Here is a 17,442-nt window from a genome sequence, read left to right on the forward strand (position 1 = left end):
GCTCAGATTTGAACCACAAACTCTACCTTAGCCATATCCCCTTCCCCCATGAATCAAATGAAGCAAAAATTTCACGAAATGAGAAGAACAAAAGAAAATTAAAAATCATGGATCAAAAGCCATGCTCTGATACCAATGAAAGAAAGTAACAGGGGTGGGTTAGTCCCTCACCAAGGGAGTGACTCATGAAGGAGTCACCACTTAGCATCTCACGGGAGAAGCTCACCATTGATTCTTGGAACAAATAACATTATCATCAATGAGCCATAATCCCATTTACATTGGTATTTATACTCCACCCAAGAGTTCACACCTACTTACTAGTTGTCCATGGCCTTGGGTCCATAATGCGCTTTCTTACATATGGATGAGGATGCATGAATGTGCATGTAGATGTGGATGTGAAAATAGATGCATGAATATAGATGTGGATGTATGGATGTGAATGTGAATGTGGATATGGATATAGATGTGGATGTGAAAATAGATGCATGGATATAGATGTGGATGTATGGATGTGAATGTGAATGTGGATATCGATATATGTATAAATGTGAATATATGATATGTGATGTGAAGGAATCTGAAGTGATGAGATGGAAAATGATGTGATGGGATGAGTACACATATAAATGGAATGTGGAATAAGTAATGTGGATTGATGAGGGATAATGTGGAAAAATGAGAGTTAATATAGAAACTGTATTTGTAAACTGTTTGTAAATGCTGTTTGTAAATGACTGTTTTATGTCAAGAATGCTGGGAAAGCATTTTGACCGTCTTGTGATTAAGGTCGTGGAGACCTAACTGATAAAGTTGCAACTGCTGACGGAGAGTCAATGGAGGACGTCTCGCGTAGCAAAGTCGGCCGAGGTCTTGACCAGCCTCGGTTCGATTAAAATGGTGAGCTTCCGATACGGTGGATGAGGGACCAAGGAAGCGGCCTATGAGTGAAGTGCTAGGTCACCTGCGAAGGATCCTAGAGGTGCTGACCATACGGTGCTCGGGCTCTGGGTCACCTAGGATACCCATGCGTGCGTCGAGGAAGATATTGAAACAAGGAGTAAGAGTTGTTTTGTGAAACCGGACATGGATCTGGTTGATTGACCTTGCTGGTCTTCAATGGATGAGTCCATGGCTCTTTATATGGATCTGTTGGTTGATCTTGTTGATCTTCAACGAGAGTCCATCTGGATTTTTATAAGTGATTATATTGCCGAGTATTATGGGCTAGGAACTATTGAAAAGGCCTGTGAGTGGACAGGTGGTGAGCGTTCTAGTTGCCAATGATGCCATAGATACTCTGATGAAGGAATGATGGAAAATTATGAATCAAACGGATAAATTGAAAGATTGTGATCAGTGGTACTATGGTTTCATTATTAAAGGATTGTTTTAAAGTTAGCTGATGCTAAGAAAAAGGCAATTTCATATTGGGTGTATAAGTGGTGTGGCTAGTTTTATATTTGCATGAACTTCCAGCTAGGGGGCCTTGGATCTCTTTTCCTTGGTACCCGGGACAAAACCTAACCAAATTCCAAATTGGATCCCATCACTATAGTGATTGGGCGGTTGGCTAACCCATGGGATCGGATGGGGTAGGCTGGACTGATGGATCCGTAAATCGAGACTCAAATTTTGTTATTACGATAGATAAAGTAAATCTCGGATAGTAATTGTTCTATGGATAGGAATCTGTGCCTCCTCGATGGGGAAAAAAGCATTGATCCCAATGATCCAAGTGCAAGTTTCTTCCTTGATCTGACCGAGTATCTTTATACGTACAATCGGATCAGCTTGATCAGTAATGGTCTTGACTACGTTAGAGTAAAAAGTTATCCTGGTGGAATCGCCCGTGCTTTCCGGGTAAGGGAAGTTTTTCCGAGTTCGGTTTTTGGAAAAATCAACGGATTAGTCTCTTGTCCGGATATCCGTGGACGAGGCCCCGAATGTGGGACCCCTATCCTGCACGAGAAGTGCTACTTCCGCTGCTAGTACCCCGAAACTGTTGCTCGGTGGGAACAGGGATCTCACAGTTGGTATCAGAGTTTTTGGTTAATGAGGATCAACCGAGAAGCCAAATATATCGAAAATTTATCAAGAATAAAAAAGGTTGTAATTGTGTGATATAATTCATACAAATTGATATTCAATCTAAAAATTCATAAATTAGTAATTGGGTCTTCAAATGGAAGTACCGTAATTGTATGGAACCCTGACTTGCTTGAGGCCTAGACATGATGGTATTTACCTTATAGTTCCAAGTGATATCACGACCCGTATATATCGAGGGTATAACTGCAGCTCTTTACCGGCAGTATATCTGAGTAAATCTAAGACTTGAAATTATAAGCGTTAATGCTATCCAGATGATGATTTCGAATGTGGTTGATATGATTTTTAATTCTGTTTGAGAATTGATGAATTGATTTGGATGCTGATTGAAAAATGATGATTTTTGAAATTTAGTTGAAATATAAAATCCTGAACGAAACCAAAATGAGGGTGAATGGGACGAGTCCCTGTGATGATATTCATAACTGGAATAATGATAATGAATTCAGCAAATCACTATGAGATTAGTGGATTGTGCTGTCAGATTGCTACTATTAACACTTGACCGGTAGATCAAGTTAAGAGATGACAAATTGAGAACTTACTTGACTGAAATTTCCGTGGAGGAATGTTCAGAAAGAAATTTCGGTCTAATGGACCATTATCGCGTTAAAAATATGAATGATATGATCTGAATGAATTGTTATTTAATGATAAGTTCTATATAAGGGATATTTATCCCCGTATTCTGTTGGGTTGACCTGAATATAAGGAACCCCAGAATAAATTGGATCTTAAGAAAATGAGTTGTCCTCTACTTGCGAGATGAGGACATCTCACACTTTTTAAGTGGGGTAGAATGTAAGATTCCTTCCCCCAACCTTCGAGGTATACAGGAGTAAGAATCTCCCTTTTTGATCTTATAATTTTTCCCTCTCTAAAATAAAAGAAAGATTCTGTTTAAAAAAGGAAGACCCTCTCCCTAGAATACTTTTCAGGAGTCACGCTTGTTTTAAGGATTCAGAACAATGAGTTCAGAAGTGAAAATCGGTGTTTTGGATACCAAGGTTTTGGTTTTTCATTCGAGTACGGCCCAAAAGAAGTTCTTTATCTCTTCGGGAGTATAAGAAGTTATCCCCCAGATATTGTGAGCCTTATATCTGAATTCAATGAAAGTAGGTGACTTAGCCTACAAGCTTCTTTTAGCTCCTCATCTCAAAGTTCTTAATGTATTTCATAGAAATATGTGCCAAACCCAAATCATGAAAAGACGGTAAAACTTCAGTGGCAAGATACCGTTGGCTTCTAAGTTACGCTAGCTCCTTCCTTTATATAAGTCGTAACTTTTACATGTCGCTCACAGTAATCTTACTTCCATCGATCTCCCTTCTTCTTGATCTCCTTCATGGCTTGGCAAAACAGGAATTAGTTTTATCCATGATGATTTCTCACCTTCAAGACGCAAGCGAGTCTATGAAGAAAGATTTTATAGAACAGTATGAGCGCTCACTTTTTCCTCACTTGGAAACTTCTGTAGCTCAGACCACATGGCGGACCTATCAAGACATAACTAGGGTAACACCCTAGGGTCAGCAGCACTTTCGTAACAATGTCCACTTGGCCATGGTTATTGAAGCCTTGGGTTTGGGTCCCCGATACTACTGCGTCATGAGATCAAGACATCTTGGGTTTTCTGAGCGGGTCTTCTTACTGGCGTGTTTTCTTCCTCATCAAAAGATATGCCTTTACCCCGTTTTTGGCTTGCCTCTCAGAGGTCCTTTTGTTAGATCACCTCATACCACTGAGATAGGTGCGGCAATAACCAATAGAATTATTCCCATAGATGAGTTACCTTATACGTGCGTAGCTTGTGAGTGCTGCTTTTGTGATCATATGATGGACGGGCTTATGGAAGTGTAAAGAGTTCTTCTATCTTTACTGTAAATGTTTCATGAATGAATAAAGTTTAAATCTTGTTCTTATCTAGAATCTTACTCTCTTTGAGACTTTTTTTTGTGGTTAATCTTAATTAATTTTTCTCTAAGTCTCATATTCGTGCATCTTACGAAATTACCCCCAGTTTGCGAGATGAGGGCATCTCGCATTTTTCAAGTGGGAGAGAATGTAAGATTCCTCCCCAGCCTCTCAATTCCCTCTTCAAAAATATAAGAGATCTCGTCTCTGCCCGTTTTGACATAGAGAGAGAAAATATTCTAGAGAGAGAATATTTAGATTATGAATATTTTTGGATAGAAAAATAACTCATCTTATTAAAATAAGTTCCCCTGAAACACAAATTCAAAAAGAACTTTTCAATGTGCAATTGGAATTAATTGGAAATGGGTATGAAGGACCTTAGCCTAAGGGTCTAGATTTTCAGAAATTTTTGGATTATGGTCCAATTAAGGTTCCTATGGGCCAATAGCATCAATCCATGTGTAGGGAGGAGATAAATCCAATTTGTAAAAGAAGATACCCAAAAATGAGTAAATGCTCACATAAGATGAAGAGTTGAAAATGTACAAGGTTTATTAGTAAAAAACTATGAGCAATATTAAAAATATGAGATATTTTGGGTATCCAAAAAGGAGTAAATGCTCACACAAGATGAAGAGTTGAAAATGTACAAGGTTTATTAGTAAAAAACTATGAGCAATATTAAAAATATGAGATATTTTGGGTATAATGATTCCATTTTGACACATATGTAAGGAAGGGGAGTTCTTTAAAGGAGGTGCATATTTCACATGCTTGAATGAGTTTTAAACTAAAAAATAATGTGATATTTTTATCTCTCCTCTCTCTTGAACCAAACAAAATCAAAATGGAACCAAATCGAATCAAAAAGTAACCAAACTAGGTCCAAATCTAGTCCAAATTCAACCAAACTGAATTTAGAAAATTCTAGAATTTAGTTAGCTTTGGTTAGAGCTTCCCTCTCCTATAAATAGAACATGATTCCTTCGAAAAAAAAGATAGAAAAATTTTACTATACTAGAGTTATGCTGAAATAATGCTAATTTCTACTATTCTCTAAAATTCTCTCCAAATTGAAGAAATTGGAGCTTCCCTCTTTCTTCAATCCCCATTAGTGGCTCCATCAACATACTTAACCAATTGATTGGTTGGGGGCCTCTACCGTGAACAAAGAATCAAGCAAATTGTAAGGTAAATGGTGAATTTTGATCTTTTCTATAATTTCTCAATGCTTCTCTCTTCTCAATCCCTCTCAAGCTTGAGAAGCTTAATTGGAATGATTTTTGAATGCTATTGAAGTTAATTGATGAATGGTAGTGAAGAGTTACATAATTAGATGAATGCTATTGAAGTTAATTGATTAATGATAGTTAAGAATTACATAAATTTCTATTTATGCTTAATTCAAATGGTTTTTATGTAAATTCTCTCTCTCACTCAAGAAACGGTCATACTCATGACCCATTCTCAATCCAAATGAAGCTTTTCATAAAGCCTTTTCTTAATCCAAGATTAATCTATGCTTGAGGTCAAATTAATGGCTTTTTCTATGCTTTTAGTTTATGTATATTGATGATTCAATCCATTATGATTAATTGAAAGATATTCATTGTAATCCTAGAGAAATTGATTTTTATATTATGCATAATTGATTTTCATGCATAGAGGTATGCATAAAAGATTATTATTTTAACATAAAAGTGTTACTTTTATCATAATTAGATTTCATGCATAGAGGTATGCATAAAAGATTATTATTTTATTATAAAAGTGTTACTTTGAGCATAATTGAATTTCATGCATAGAGGTATGCATAAGAGATGAATATTTTATTATAAAAGAGTTACTTTTAGCATAATTGAATTTCATGCATAGAGTTATGCATAAGAGATGAATATTTTATTATAAAAGTGTTACTTTTAGCATAATTGAATTTCATGCATAGAGGTATGCATAGAAGATGATTATTTTATCATAAAAGAGTTACTTTTAGCATAATTGAATTTCATGCATAGAGGTGTGCATAAGAGATGAATATTTTATTATAAAAGAGTTACTTTTAGCATAATTGAAATTCATGCATAGAGGTATGCATAAGAGATGAATATTTTATTATAAAAGTGTTACTTTTAGCATAATTGAATTTCATGCATAGCGGTATGCTTAGAAAATGATTCTTTTATTATAAAAGAGTTACTTTTAGCATAATTGAAATTCATGCATAGAGGTATGCATAAGAGATGAATATTTTATTATAAAAGTGTTACTTTTAGCATAATTGAATTTCATGCATAGAGGTATGCATAGAAGATGATTATTTTATTATAAAAGAGTTACTTTTAGCATAATTGAATTTCATGCATAGAGGTATGCATAAGAGATGAATATTTTATTATAAAAGAGTTACTTTTATCATAATTGAATTTCATGCATAGAGGTATGCATAAGAGATGAATATTTTATTATAAAAGAGTTACTTTTAGCATAATTGAATTTCATGCATAGAGGTAGCATAAGAGATGAATATTTTATTATAAAAGTGTTACTTTTAGCATAATTGAATTTCATGCATAGAGGTATGCATAAGAGATGATTATTTTATAAAAGTGTTACTTTTAGCATGATTGAATTTCATGCATAGAGGTATGCATAAAAGATATGGGAAGTGATAAGATGTGATAAGATGCATATGAGATGAGTTAAGATGTGATAAGATGAGTTAAGAAGTGATAGGATGTGTATGGGATGAGGTAAGAAGTGTATGTGATGGGATAAGATGTATATGGGTTGTGATAGGGTGAGAATATGGATGTAAAGGTGGATGTGTATGTATGGATGTATGCATGTAGATGTGAATGTGAATGTGGATGTATGGATGTAAATGAGGATGTGGATGTAGATGCACAGATGTATACATGTAGATGTAGACGTATAGATATGGATGTGAATGTGGAGGTGGATGTATGCATGTAGATGTAGATGTATGGATGTGAATGTAAATGTGGATGTGGATGTATGCATGGAGATGTGGATGTATGCATGCAGATGTAGATGTATGAATGTGGATGTGGATGTATGCATGTAGATGGGAATGTACGCATATAGATGTGAATGTGCATGTAGATGTGGATGTATGGATGAGGATGCATGAATGTGCATGTAGATGTGGATGTAAAAATAGATGCATGGATGTAGATATGGATGTATGGATGTGAATGTGAATGTGGATATGGATATAGATGTGGATGTGAAAATAGATGCATGGATATAGATGTGGATGTATGGATGTGAATGTGAATGTGGATATGGATATATGTATGGATGTGAATATATGATATGTGATGTGAAGGAATCTGAAGTGATGAGATGAAAAATGATGTGATGGGATGAGTACACATAGAAATGGAATGTGGAATAAGTAATGTGGATTGATGAGGGATAATGTGGAAAAATGAGAGTTAATATAGAAACTGTATTTGTAAACTGTTTGTAAATGCTGTTTGTAAATGGCTGTTTTATGTCAAGAATGCTAGGATAGCATTTTGACCGTCTTGTGATTAAGGTCGTGGAGACCTAACTGATAAAGTTGCAACTACTGACGGAGAGTCAATGGAGGACGTCTCGCGTAGCAAAGTCGGCCGAGGTCTTGACCAGCCTCGGTTCGATTAAAATGGTGAGCTTTCGGTACGGTGGATGAGGGACCAAGGAAGCGGCCTATGAGTGAAGCGCTAGGTCACCTGCGAAGGATCCTAGAGGTACTGACCATACGGTGCTCGGGCTCTGGGTCACCTAGGATACCCATGCGTGCGTCGAGGAAGATATTGAAACAAGGAGTAAGAGTTGTTTTGTGAAACCGGGCATGGATTTGGTTGATTGACCTTGTTGGTCTTCAATGGATGAGTCCATGGCTCTTTATATGGATCTGTTAGTTGATCTTGCAGATCTTCAACGAGAGTCCATCTGGATTTTTATAAGTGATTATATTGCCGAGTATTATGGGCTAGGAACTATTGAAAAGGCCCGTGAGTGGACAGGTGGTGAGCGTTCTAGTTGCCAATGATGCCATAGATACTCTCATGAAGGAATGATGGAAAATTATGAATCAAACGGATAAATTGGAAGATTGTGATCAGTGGTACTATGGTTTCATTAAAGGATTGTTTTAAAGTTAGCTGATGCTAAGAAAAAGGCAATGTTTTTCTTAGCTGATGCTAAGAAAAAGGCAATTTCATATTGGGTGTATAAGTGGTGTGGCTAGTTTTATATTTGCATGAACTTCCAGCTAGGGGGCCTTGGATCTCTTTTCCTTGGTACCCGGGACAAAACCTAACCAAATTCCAAATTGGATCCCATCACTACAGTGATTGGGCGGTTGGCTAACCCATGGGATCGGATGGGGCAAGGCTGGACTGATGGATCCGTAAATCGAGACTCAATTTTTGTTATTACGATAGATAAAGTAAATCCCGGATAGTAATTGTTCTATGGATAGGAATCAACGGCTGTGCCTCCTTGATGGGGAAAAAAGCATTGATCCCAATGATCCAAGTGCAAGTTTCTTCCTTGATCTGACCGAGTATCTTTATAGGTACAATCGGATCAGCTTGATCAGTAATGGTCTTGACTACGTTAGAGTAAAAAGTTATCCTAGTGGAATCGCCCGTGCTTTCCGGGTAAGGGAAGTTTTTTCGAGTTCGGTTTTTGGAAAAATTGACGGATTAGTCTCTTGTCCGGATATCCGTGGACGAGGCCCCGAATGTGGGACCCCTATCCCGCGCGAGAAGTGCTACTTCCGCTGCTAGTACCCCGAAACTGTTGCTCGGTGGGAACAGGGATCTGACAGTTGGTATCAGAGCTTTTTGGTTAATGAGGATCAACTGAGAAGCCAAATATATCAAAAATTTATCAAGAATAAAAAAGGTTATAATTGTGTGATATAATTCATACAAATTGATATTCAATCTAAAAATTTACAAAATTAGTAATTGGGTCTTCAAATGGAAGTACCGCAATTGTATGGAACCCTGACTTGCTTGAGGCCTAGACATGATGGTATTTATCTTATAGTTCCAAGTGTTATGACGACCCGTATATACCGAGGGTATAACTGCAGCTCTTTACCGACAGTATATCCGAGTAAATCTAAGACTTGAAATTATAAGCGTTAATGCTATCCAGATGATGATTTCGAATGTGGTTGATATGATTTTTAATTCTGTTTGAGAATTGATGAATTGATTTGGATGCTGATTGAAAAATGATGATTTCTGAAATTTAGTTGAAATATAAAATCCTGAACGAAACCACAATGAGGGTGAATGGGACGAGTCCCTGTGATGATATTCATACCTGGGATGATGATAATGAATTCAGCAAATCACTATGAGATTAGTGGATTGTGCTGTCAGATTGCTACTATTAACACTTGACCGGTAGATCAAGTTAAGAGATGACAAATTGAGAACTTACTTGACTGAAATTTCCGTGGAGGAATGTTCAGAAAGAAATTTTCGGTCTAATGGACCATTATCGCATTAAAAATATGAATGATATGATCTGAATGAATTGTTATTTAATGATAAGTTCTATATAAGGGATATTTATCCCCGTATTCTGTTGGGTTGACCTGAATATAAGGAACCCCAGAATAAATTGGATCTTAAGAAAATGAGTTGTCCTCTACTTGCGAGATGAGGACATCTCGCACTTTTTAAGTGGGGTAGAATGTAAGATTCCTTCCCCCAACCTTCGAGGTATACAGGAGTAAGAATCTCCCTTTTTGATCTTATAATTTTTCCCTCTCTAAAATAAAAGAAAGATTCTGTTTAAAAAAGGAAGACCCTCTCCCTAGAATACTTCTCAGGAGTCATGCCTGTTTTAAGGATTCAGAACAATGAGTTCAGAAGTGAAAATCGGTGTTTGTGGATACCAAGGTTTTGGTTTTTCATTCGAGTACGGCCCAAAAGAAGTTCTTTATCTCTTCGGGAGTATAAGAAGTTATCCCCCAGATATTGTGAGCCTTATATCTGAATTCAACGAAAGTAGGTGACTTAGCCTACAAGCTTCTTTTACCTCCTCATCTCAAAGTTCTTAATGTATTTCATAGAAATATGTGCCAAACCCAGATCATGGAAAGACGGTAAAACTTCAGTGGCAAGATACCGTTGGCTTCTAAGTTACGCTAGCTCCTTCCTTTATATAAGTCGTGACTTTTACCTGTCGCTCACAGTAATCTTACTTCCATCGATCTCCCTTCTTCTTAATCTCCTTCATGGCTTGGCAAAACAGGAATTAGTTTTATCCATGATGATTTCTCACCTTCAAGACGCAAGCGAGTCTGTGAAGAAAGATTTTATAGAACAGTATGAGCGCTCACTTTTTCCTCACTTGGGAACTTCTGTAGCTCAGACCAAATGGCGGACCTATCAAGACATAACTAGGGGAGTTCTTTAAAGGAGGTGCATATTTCACATGCTTGAATGAGTTTTAAACTCAAAAATAATGTGATATTTTTATCTCTCTTGAACCAAACAAAATCAAAATAGAACCAAATCGAATCAAAAAGTAACCAAACTAGATCCAAATCTAGTCCAAATTCAACCAAACTGAATTTAGAAAATTCTAGAATTCAGTTAGCTTTGGTTAGAGCTTCCCTTTTCTATAAATAGAACATGAGTCCTTTGAAAAAAAAGATAGAAGAATTTTACTACACTAGAGTTATGCTGAAATAATGCTAATTTCTACTATTCTCTAAAATTCTCTCCAAATTGAAGAAATTGGAGCTTCCCTCTTTCTTCAATCCCCATTGGTGGCTCCATCAACATACTTAACCAATTGATTGGTTGGGAGCCTCTACCGTGAACAAAGAATCAAGCAAATTGTAAGGTAAATGGTGAATTTTAATCTTTTCTATAATTTCTCAATGCTTCTCTCTTCTCAATCCCTCTCAAGCTTGAGAAGCTTAATTGGAATTATTTTTGAATTCTATTGAAGTTAATTGATGAATGGTAGTGAAGAGTTAATTGATGAATGATTTTTGAATGCTGTTGAAGTTAATTGATGAATGGTAGTGAATAGTTACATAATTAAATAAATGCTATTGAAGTTAATTGATTAATGATAGTTAAGAATTACATAAATTTCTATTTATGCTTAATTCAAATGGTTTTTATGTAAATTCTCTCTCTCACTCAAGAAACGGTCATACTCATGATCCATTCTCAATCCAAATGAAGCTTTTCATAAAGCCTTTTCTTAATCCAAGATTAATCTATGCTTGAGGTCAAATTAATGGCTTTTTCTATGCTTTTAGTTTATGTATATTGATGATTCAATCCATTATGGATTGATGATCCAATTAGGGATCATTCTAATTATTTCCTTAATGATAAGCTTTATCCCTTAGAAAAATTGAGATTTATCAGTCATAGCAGTGGAGCTATGGCAAAATTTTTATAAAAATTACGCATAAAATAATTTCATTCAAAGCATAAAAAGAGGACTTCCTACCATATTCTAGGAATCATCATCCTAGATTAATTGAAAGATATTCATTGTAATCCTAGAGAAATTGATTTTTATATTATGCATAATTGATTTTCATGCATAGAGGTATGCATAAAAGATTATTATTTTAACATAAAAGTGTTACTTTTATCATAATTAGATTTCATGCATAGAGGTATGCATAAAAGATTATTATTTTATTATAAAAGTGTTACTTTTAGCATAATTGAATTTCATGCATAGAGGTATGCATAAGAGATGAATATTTTATTATAAAAGAGTTACTTTTAGCATAATTGAATTTCATGCATAGAGGTATGCATAAGAGATGAATATTTTATTATAAAAGTGTTACTTTTAGCATAATTGAATTTCATGCATAGAGGTATGCATAGAAGATGATTATTTTATCATAAAAGAGTTACTTTTAGCATAATTGAATTTCATGCATAGAGGTGTGCATAAGAGATGAATATTTTATTATAAAAGAGTTACTTTTAGCATAATTGAAATTCATGCATAGAGGTGTGCATAAGAGATGAATATTTTATTATAAAAGTGTTACTTTTAGCATAATTGAATTTCATGCATAGCGGTATGCTTAGAAGATGATTATTTTATTATAAAAGAGTTACTTTTAGCATAATTGAAATTCATACATAGAGGTATGCATAAGAGATGAATATTTTATTATAAAAGTGTTACTTTTAGCATAATTGAATTTCATGCATAGAGGTATGCATAGAAGATGATTATTTTATTATAAAAGAGTTACTTTTATCATAATTGAATTTCATGCATAGAGGTATGCAGAAGAGATGAATATTTTATTATAAAAGAGTTGCTTTTAGCATAATTGAATTTCATGCATAGAGGTATGCAGCATAAGAGATGAATATTTTATTATAAAAGAGTTACTTTTAGCATAATTGAATTTCATGCATAGAGGTATGCATAAGAGATGAATATTTTATTATAAAAGTGTTACTTTTAGCATAATTGAATTTCATGCATAGAGGTATGCATAAGAGATTATTATTTTATAAAAGTGTTACTTTTAGCATGATTGAATTTCATGCATAGAGGTATGCATAAAAGATATGGGAAGTGATAAGATGTGATAAGATGCATATGAGATGAGTTAAGATGTGATAAGATGAGTTAAGAAGTGATAGGATGTGTATGGGATGAGGTAAGAAGTGTATGTGATGGGATAAGATGTATATGGGTTGTGATAGGGTGAGAATATGGATGTAAAGGTGGATGTGTATGTATGGATGTATGCATGTAGATGTGAATGTGATTGTGGATGTATGGATGTAAATGAGGATGTGGATGTAGATGCACAGATGTATACATGTAGATGTAGACGTATAGATATGGATGTGAATGTGGAGGTGGATGTATGCATGTAGATGTAGATGTATGGATGTGAATGTGAATGTGGATGTGGATGTATGCATGGAGATGTGGATGTATGCATGCACATGTAGATGTATGAATGTGGATGTGGATGTATGCATGTAGATGGGAATGTACGCATATAGATGTGAATGTGCATGTAGATGTGGATGTATGGATGAGGATGCATGAATGTGCATGTAGATGTGGATGTAAAAATAGATGCATGGATGTAGATATGGATGTATGGATGTGAATGTGAATGTGGATATGGATATAGATGTGGATGTGAAAATAGATGCATGGATATAGATATGGATGTATGGATGTGAATGTGAATGTGGATATGGATATATGTATGGATGTGAATATATGATATGTGATGTGAAGGAATCTGAAGTGATGAGATGGAAAATGATGTGATGGGATGAGTACACATATAAATGGAATGTGGAATAAGTAATGGTTAATGAGGATCAACTGAGAAGCCAAATATATCAAAAATTTATCAAGAATAAAAAAGGTTGTAATTGTGTGATATAATTCATACAAATTGATATTCAATCTAAAAATTCATAAATTAGTAATTGGGTCTTCAAATGGAAGTACCGCAATTGTATGGAACCTTGACTTGCTTGAGGCCTAGACATGATGGTATTTACCTTCTAGTTCCAAGTGTTATGACGACCCGTATATACCGAGGGTATAACTGCAGCTCTTTACCGGCAGTATATCCGAGTAAATCTAAGACTTGAAATCATAAGCGTTAATGCTATCCAGATGATGATTTCGAATGTGGTTGATATGATTTTTAATTCTGTTTGAGAATTGATGAATTGATTTGGATGCTGATTGAAAAATGATGATTTCTGAAATTTAGTTGAAATATAAAATCCTGAACGAAACCACAATGAGGGTGAATGGGAGGAGTCCCTGTGATGATATTGATAACTGAAATGATGATAATGAATTCAGCAAATCACTATGAGATTAGTGGATTGTGCTGTCAGATTGCTACTATTAACACTTGACCGGTAGATCAAGTTAAGAGATGACAAATTGAGAACTTACTTGACTGAAATTTCCATGGAGGAATGTTCAGAAAGAAATTTTCGGTCTAATGGACCATTATCGCATTAAAAATATGAATGATATGATCTGAATGAATTGTTATTTAATGATGAGTTCTATATAAGGGATATTTATCCCCGTATTCTGTTGGGTTGACCTGAATATAAGGAACCCCAGAATAAATTGGATCTTAAGAAAATGAGTTGTCCTCTACTTGCGAGATGAGGACATCTCGCACTTTTTAAGTGGGGTAGAATGTAAGATTCCTTCCCCCAACCTTCGAGGTATACAGGAGTAAGAATCTCCCTTTTTGATCTTATAATTTTTCCCTCTCTAAAATAAAAGAAAGATTCTGTTTAAAAAAGGAAGACCCTCTTCCTAGAATACTTCTCAGGAGTCATGCCTGTTTTAAGGATTCAGAACAATGAGTTCAGAAGTGAAAATCGGTGTTTGTGGATACCAAGGTTTTGGTTTTTCATTCGAGTACGGCCCAAAAGAAGTTCTTTATCTCTTCGGGAGTATAAGAAGTTATCCCCCAGATATTGTGAGCCTTATATCTGAATTCAACGAAAGTAGGTGACTTAGCCTACAAGCTTTTTTTACCTCTTCATCTCAAAGTTCTTAATGTATTTCATAGAAATATGTGCCAAACCCAGATCATGGAAAGACGGTAAAACTTCAGTGGCAAGATACCATTGGCTTCTAAGTTACGCTAGCTCCTTCCTTTATATAAGTCGTGACTTTTACCTGTCGCTCACAGTAATCTTACTTCCATCGATCTCCCTTCTTCTTAATCTCCTTCATGGCTTGGCAAAACAGGAATTAGTTTTATCCATGATGATTTCTCACCTTCAAGACGCAAGCGAGTCTGTGAAGAAAGATTTTATAGAACAGTATGAGCGCTCACTTTTTCCTCACTTGGGAACTTCTGTAGCTCAGACCAAATGGCGGACCTATCAAGACATAACTAGGGTAACACCCTGGGGTCAGCAGCACTTTCGTAACAATGTCCACTTGGCCATGGTCATTGAAGCCTTGGGTTTGGGTCCCCGATACTAGTGCGTCATGAGATCAAGACATCTTGGGTTTTCTGAGCGGGTCTTCTTACTGGCGTGTTTTCTTCCTCATCATAAGATATGCCTTTACCCGGTTTTTGGCTTGCCTCTCAGAAATCCTTTTGTTAGATCACCTCATACCACTGAGATAGGTGCGGCAATAATCAATAGAATTATTCCCATAGATGAGTTACCTTATACGTGCGCAGCTTGTGAGTGCTGCTTTTGTGATCATATGATGGACGGGCTTATGGAAGTGTAAAGAGTTCTTCTATCTTTACTGTAAATGTTTCATGAATGAATAAAGTTTAAATCTTGTTCTTATCTAGATTCTTACTCTCTTTGAGACTTTTTTTTTGTGGTTAATCTTAATTAATTTTTCTCTAAGTCTCATATTCGTGCATCTTACGAAATTACCCCCAGTTTGCGAGATGAGGGCATCTCGCATTTTCAAGTGGGAGAGAATGTAAGATTCCTCCCCAGCCTCTCAAGATGTCCAGCATCTTCCCCTGTAATTAATTCCCTCTTCAAAAATATAAGAGATCTCGTCTCTGCCTGTTTTGACACAGAGAGAGAAAATATTCTAAAGAGAGAATATTTAGATTATGAATATTTTTGGATAGAAAAGTAACTCATCTTAATAAAATAAGTTCCCCTGAAACACAAATTCAAAGAGAACTTTCCAATGTGCAATTGGAATTAATTGGAAATGGGTATGAAGGACCTTAGCCTAAGGGTCTAGATTTTCAGAAATTTTTGGATTATGGTCCAATTAAGGTTCCTATGGGCCAATAGCATCAATCCATGTGTAGGGAGGAGATAAATCCAATTTGTAAAAGAAGATACCCAAAAATGAGTAAATGCTCACATAAGATGAAGAGTTGAAAATGTACAAGGTTTATTAGTAAAAAACTATGAGCAATATTAAAAATATGAGATATTTTGGGTATTCAAAAAAGAGTAAATGCTCACACAAGATGAAGAGTTGGAAATGTACAAGGTTTATTAGTAAAAAACTATGAGCAATATTAAAAATATGAGATATTTTGGGTATAATGATTCCATTTTGACACATATGTAAGGAAGGGGAGTTCTTTAAAGGAGGTGCATATTTCACATGCTTGAATGAGTTTTAAACTCAAAAATAATGTGATATTTTTATCTCTCTTAAACCAAACAAAATCAAAATGGAACCAAATCGAATCAAAAAGTAACCAAACTAGGTCCAAATCTAGTCCAAATTCAACCAAACTGAATTTGAAAAATTCTAGAATTCAGTTAGCTTTGGTTAGAGCTTCTCTTTCCTATAAATAGAACATGAGTCCTTTGAAAAAAAAGATAGAAGAATTTTACTACACTAGAGTTATGCTGAAATAATGCTAATTTCTACTATTCTCTAAAATTCTCTCCAAATTGAAGAAATTGGAGCTTCCCTCTTTCTTCAATCCCCATTGGTGGCTCCATCAACATACTTAACCAATTGATTGGTTGAAGGCCTCTACCGTGAACAAAGAATCAAGCAAATTGTAAGGTAAATGGTGAATTTTAATCTTTTCTATAATTTCTCAATGCTTCTCTCTTCTCAATCCCTCTCATGCATACCTCTATGCATGAATTTCAATTATGCTAAAAGTAACTCTTTTATAATAAAATAATCATCTTCTAAGCATACCGCTATGCATGAAATTCAATTATGCTAAAAGTAACACTTTTATAATAAAATATTCATCTCTTATGCATACCTCTATGCATGAATTTCAATTATGCTAAAAGTAACTCTTTTATAATAAAATATTCATCTCTTATGCACACCTCTATGCATGAAATTCAATTATGCTAAAAGTAACTCTTTTATAATAAAATAATCATCTTCTATGCATACCTCTATGCATGAAATTCAATTATGCTAAAAGTAACACTTTTATAATAAAATATTGATCTCTTATGCATACCTCTATGCATGAAATTCAATTATGCTAAAAGTAACTCTTTTATAATAAAATATTCATCTCTTATGCATACCTCTATGCATGAAATTCAATTATGCTAAAAGTAACACTTTTATAATAAAATAATAATCTTTTATGCATACCTCTATGCATGAAATCTAATTATGATAAAAGTAACACTTTTATGTTAAAATAATAATCTTTTATGCATACCTCTATGCATGAAAATCAATTATGCATAATATAAAAATTAATTTCTCTAAGATTACAATGAATATCTTTCAATTAATCTAGGATGATAATTCCTAGAATATGGTAGGAAGTCCTCTTTTTATGCTTTGAATGAAATTATTTTATGCGTAATTTTTATAAAAATTTTGCCATAGCTCCACTGCTATGATTGATAAATCTCAATTTTTCTAAGGGAT

Source organism: Cibotium barometz, chromosome 1 (genome assembly GCF_041138505.1).
Source record: "Cibotium barometz isolate CiBa-2024 chromosome 1, ASM4113850v1, whole genome shotgun sequence".
NCBI lineage: Eukaryota > Viridiplantae > Streptophyta > Polypodiopsida > Cyatheales > Cibotiaceae > Cibotium > Cibotium barometz.